The following is a 6,000-nucleotide window of genomic DNA, read 5'->3' as shown; positions in this document are numbered from 1 at the left end:
GCCAGATGCAAGATAACGAACTTGTTATTTGGAGCAGTTTGCGCCGGACACCAAATGTGTCTGTTTTAACTCAAACATAAGAGACTCTTGTTTCCGGGTCGCCTCGGCTGGCTCGCGCTGATTCGTTGCGACAGGACATCGTTTTTGTATCTCCCAATAAGATGACCCCTAGGGAGGAGCAACCGACACAACTCCTCCCCACTTGTGTGTATAAATATTATGATATTCTTATACACGGCGCCCTTCTGACTGACCGTCCCCGATACATGTATCGCACGGTAGTAGAATTGAGCCCAGAGTACTCTGTATTGTTGTTTTTTACCATTAAAACAGATTATTGTTTAACCTTTATCCTGGTGCTTTGAATTCCTTCTTTTATAATTTAACCAGCTCATCAAAGGACGCGCGGAGCCGAGGTGGGTTTCAGAACACTCAGCGCTCCAACACCTTGTGTGTTATGAAGGTTTTTATGCAACGGTCTGCAGAGTAAAAAACCCTCAAAGTACACCCTGTAGCGAGTAAAACTCTAACACAGAAAAGACCTCCCCAAAACGCCTTGTTGGAGATTTCTCATTTTCTTCCTGGGTACTCTGACGTGTGGGGATACCCAGAGGACACACCCTCTGCCAGCCTTTCATGAAACAAAGCTTCCCAAACTTTTCAGCGATTCATGACGGATATGTACAGCGTAGGGCACTGAAGAACGATGCTGTTCCTACTTTGTTTGGACCAGCGGGAGATTCGGGTACACAACATTTATGATGTTTAAAACAAACAAGATATCTACCACGATGGGTAAACGTTTTTCGGGCTACTAAATTGGGATCGCGGAGAAATGCTCTCCGCAGACCTATTGTTACGGCTGCCGTCTTCCTGGTCGTCTTAACTGTGTTAATCTGTGTTATATGTAAATGAGCTGTGCGGTTGCCCTGAGGTCATTGGCTGCCGGCACACCTGCTGGAGACGACTTTAAAGTCTGACCGACGATCACTCTGGAGGCTCTGCTGTGTGAACAGATGCCTCTCGCTAGTTGCTCTACAAATCTGTTAACAGTGGTTAACTTGTGTGGTCCGTATGTGTCAGTATTGTTGTCATTAGATGTGCCTAGATTAGTTTAGTATTGTTTGACTGTTGTTCTCTACCTTAGTTGTGTTTTCTTACAGCCTCCCTTTGTTAGTTTGTACCACTTTAATAGTGAGGGTTGTTTTTTTGCTATTTAGTTTGTTAGTACCTATTTCTTTGTATGTAAGTAGGCTCCGTTATTAGAGTCCTTCCTTTGTTGGTTGCCTATTGAAACCCACGCCTTTTTTGGCCCTTTTGTTTGTTCAGGCTGCGTGCCTTCCATTTTGTTCTACCTATTTATAATTATTAACAATTCCAACGGGTGTATGTTGCTTTCCTCTTCCCCTAGTTGGGACGTAACACCCATTCTCACAGCGTTATAAGCCTTTTTCTTACTCAATATCAAGCCACACTTATTGTTTTTACTTTGGCTGTGAGTGTTTGTGCGTGCTCAGGATGAGTTTCGCTTGTTCTAGCTGTATCGCCGAGAGGCTCGTTGCTGCGATCTCGCAGCCGATCGCAGCAACGAGCCTCTCAACGTCCTGACCTATCAGAGCACACTGGGCCCACAGGGAGGGGTGCAGGAGCTCCAACAAGCCATTTAGGACAGAGAGTGAATACACACACTATACAGAGATGCTGTATGAGAAACCAATGTGAGTTTGGAAAATTGCACAGTATAAATCTATTTTAGTAGACCTCAACAATGCAATTATGATCAGTATAAATGGCCATGACATGGGACCTTTAAGAGGATGTTTGTCCTCCTGTCTTCTCTTATTTCATTATCTTTCTTTCAGGTGTAACATCTACCAATGGTTGCTGTCCTACTAGTCAACCCTTCTGATCAGGTCCTTTCCTAAATAGCGGTAAGTTGTTTTACAGTTCAGTATACGTTAATTTAGTAAGTTAATGCTTTACCGCTGTTGAATAAATCCTATATTGCTATTTGTAATTTTATTAAAACTACGATTTGTAAACTTTTTGATTCCAATTACAATAATCTTTTTGTTATAATTGTAAAACATATCTTAAAATCCATCGGCAATCAATACAACAAATCATCCAACACAAAATAGAACAAATTCTGACCTATTCTATTTCTTTTTATACAACAGCATCTATTGGGACCGCTCATTGATGTGTTCAAGAGCCATTGAGTCTACCTTTTGTAGTCGGCCTCTTATGGCGCATTTCCACTACACGGCCTCGCTCGGTATGGCTAGGCCTCGTTAGGCTTTGTTAGGACTGGCTCACTTTATGGTGCATTTCCATTACAGTTTAGTAGCTGGGGCAGTAAATAGTAACGCAGTGTAGGCGGAACCGTGACGTCATCTTCGATGAGAACCCCAGAAAAACAACATCAACCGTTAGCTGTTAGCACTCAAGCTCACAGCTCCTCATATCTGTTCAGGAGCATATACGGCGTTAGCTTAGCCCAGTGGTTTTCAAACTGTGGGACACGACCCCTGGTTGGTCGCGGAGGTGCTGCAGCGCGGGCGCGGGAATATTTTTTTATTTTATTATTTTCTCCTTTTAGCTTTGTGAAGCACCTTGAGATGATGTTTTTAAAGTGTGCTATATAAATCAAATGTATTATTATTATTAATATTATTATTATTCAATTGTAAACAAACACTGCTCGAAAATATCTCATTGGTCAGTGACCTGTGGACATAATTCTGCCTTTTGCAACATCATACTTGTGTGAGATAGGCTTTTCTTGCTGCCATCAAAACGAAATACAGATCAAAGCTGAACATTGAGGAATGAACTGAGAGTGGAAGTCTCAAAACAACAGCCCCGGCTTGAGAAGATCTGCGAGGGAAAGCAAGCACACACAAGTCATTGATAGGCTATGTGTGGAATAGGAATGGTAAAGTGATGTGATCGTTTGCAACCTGCAGTAGAAATAGTAGTTAATTCATATATTTTCCTTAAAGAAATTTGCATTTAAAAATCTACAACTCTGGGAAGAAGGCCTGCTAGTTTTAATTAGGCCAAATTAATTCACAGTATCTATTACAAGCACTTTTGTGTAATCCATAATAAAATATACAATTATAGTTGGATCTTTGTATCTTATTATTATTAGCAGAGAAAACGTAATGTTTTTACAAAAATATACAATTAATCCTACCAATATAGATGGGAACCGGGTTGGGGGGTCCCGAAAATATTTCCAATTAACCAAGGGGGGCCCGACTGAAAAAGTTTGGGAACCACTGGCTTAGCCGATCTCCATTTAGACAACACGCATTTTAAAAGGTTTTTCAAGCTCGGTGTCATCGTATTGGCCAGTCTAAGGCGCTGAAAGTGTACCGTCTGATCACTAGGAAGTCCTATGAGAGGAAAATAATGGATGAAGTTAGTCTGAAGCTCGGGCAGGACCGTGCGGTCCTGCAGAGCATGCTCTTGCTCTTTGATACCTCATTCACACCAACGCAACTCCGGTTCAAGCTCCGTGCTAGAGCTTTTCAGGTTCAGAACCGGTTCTTCGGTTTAGCTCTGGCTCTTTTCACACTGCCCAGAGTCCGACTGGTGCTGCGTCATTGCGTCATCGTTTGCGTCATGACATAACCGTTTGCGTGCCTGCTTCATAAAGTCAAACCGCGCGGAAACCCCTCACAGCTGACACCGACAACAACAACAATGGCCGATTGTGCTCCAGCTTCCTCTGTACCTCTTCGGAAGACCAGATTCCCAGTAGGTAGCTGGTCTCTTCAGTGGACCACTGCTGCTTGTTAAGTTTCTCCATCGTTGTGTACAAACTGGATAAAACGCCGTTTTTTTGTTGTTGTTCAGGAGTTGATCCCGCCCCTGCCCCTGCCCCCGCCTTGACGTAAGCGTGACGTATGCGGTGCTTTTGCTCTGGCCGGACAATTTTTTGGTGCTCAAAATGAACCGGATTCCGGAGCTAAGAGGCGGCTCCGCTGCGGTGTGAAGAGGAAAACCCGGTGCTTTTCAAGCTCCAGCTCCGAACCGGCCCTGAAACACCGTTGGTGTGAATGAGGTAAGAGAGATACCAAGTGCTTGGTTATTTGAAATGTAATATTGATGATGTATTAATTAAAACTAGGGATGGGTACCGAGCCCCCGGGGCTGAATCATTAAAGACCGTTAAGGTCCAACGTTATCGATCTTTTTATCGGTAGGCTACTGGAGACATTTAAAAAAAAGATGTCATATGTATTATTGCTAAATAAACATTATATCGCAGTCTTACTGTCGCCAACTCCTTTTCTAATATGCAATAAGACTACAAAATGCGTCTATACGTATTTTCGATTTCAACAATCCAGACGAGAGATCTCTCCCCTGTCGGTATGCGAGGGGGTGGGGCAGTTTACAAACACACCCTGCTACATGCATTACATTTTTTTTTTTTTGCATTGCATTTTTTTTATGCATTGCATGCCCCCCCCCCCCCCCCCCCACACCCACACACCCACACCCACACCCACACCCACACACACACACACACACAGCAGAGAGAACTAAGCGCCCTGAGGTGGGGTTATATGTTACCCGTCTTGAGCATGGAAGGCGGGGTCTCGTTCTTTCCTATGAGAGCTGCTCATTGGCGCAGGAAGTCAAAATGGCCCAATTTTTGAAAGAGCGAAACTTCACAGATTACCCGTCATGCCTGGCTGTCAGAGCAGAAGAACCCGTATGTGTGCTCAGAGCATGCACCCCTTAATCCCCGCCTCCTGTCATTAAGCCCCACCTCCCGAGCTCCCACTCTTGGCTCACTAGAATGAATGAGAGAGAAAATAAATCTAGATTAGGCTTTTAGTGTAATTTACAATTTTAAGGACCGAACGATTATATTTTTAGACGATATTTGATACTCTGATCTTTTCATTTATTTTCAGTTTGCTTCAAGCAGTGGCTGTACGAGAAAGACGTGGAGGACCAAGAAATGCTGGCCAGATTGGCAAAGACCGGAAGATACATAACAGAGAAGATAATGGATATTAACATGAAAAAGAAACAAAATACTTAAAGGTAGGGGAAGTAATTTTGGAGAAACCAGCTCGAGTGCGCTAGAAAATACACAGCCGGAAAAAATCAGCCACTTCCTTACAGAGCCCCTCCTCCAACACACATGAACGCGCACATGACCAATGAGGGCACGACCAATCATTTTAGCCGGGGCGGCTAAAATGATTGGTCGTGCTTTTTACAGTACTGCGGCTTCCACAGATGACATTTTTTAATGGATTTTTTGTCAAAGCACTTAAGATATTCATTGCTATCGGGATTTTAAGAGCATTCCATGGAATATAACAAAAAGTGTATCTCGAGCCGGTTTCTCAAACTTACCTACGCCACTTTTAACATTTTCTTAATAATTTCTTTTTTGCTATTTAAATTTTGAATTATATTTGTTATTTTTATTTTGCAATCAAATGCATCCGTTTTAGATTATATATTTATTTAGATGTAGGTTTTTTTTGTAATATTATTATATTGCTAATGTATCATTTATTAAATACAAATACTGTTATGAACACTATACAATGTCTTTATTTTGATAGTTACCAGAATACATTGTGTATGTAATACTAACATAAGCTGGTGATAGATACATAGAGTTATCCGGTGTGTCCTGTGTTGTTCGCAGCTCTCGGGAAAACAGAAAAAGATATGGAAATGCTAGCTGTTTCAAGTTCAAGTGTACAACAGATAACCAACAAACTAACATTGTCATCCCTAGAACCCCGCTGCTAGTATGAGGTCCAGAATCCTCACATATAGACATCAGTCATGCATAACCCGAACATTAAACAGAAGGCGGTTTGGAGAATTGGCTGAAAACGGTTTTGCAGGGTATGTTTTTTTCCTGGTCTATTCTTTTCTAAATAGCAGTTTTGGACATCACAACATCCACATTTACACAAAGTGTGCTTGATGCTTATGCTTCAAAAGTAATGC

The 6,000-nt window shown here is 42.2% G+C and overlaps 1 long non-coding RNA gene across 1 annotated transcript; it reads left to right on the top strand.

Moving 5' to 3' along the window:
- Positions 1 to 1,853: 1,853 nt before the first annotated feature.
- On the top strand, positions 1,854 to 5,252 carry LOC307025390. The gene is made up of 3 exons (XR_013804152.1): positions 1,854 to 1,931; positions 3,868 to 4,075; positions 4,938 to 5,252. It is a non-coding gene; the product is annotated as an uncharacterized lncRNA (long non-coding RNA).
- Positions 5,253 to 6,000: the final 748 nt, after the last annotated feature.

The sequence above is a fragment of the Notothenia rossii genome, assembly GCF_949606895.1.
Source record: "Notothenia rossii genome assembly, chromosome: 1".
NCBI classification, from domain to species: domain Eukaryota; kingdom Metazoa; phylum Chordata; class Actinopteri; order Perciformes; family Nototheniidae; genus Notothenia; species Notothenia rossii.
Note: the sequence above shows the minus strand (reverse complement) of the source record. Positions and strands in the feature narration are given on the sequence as shown.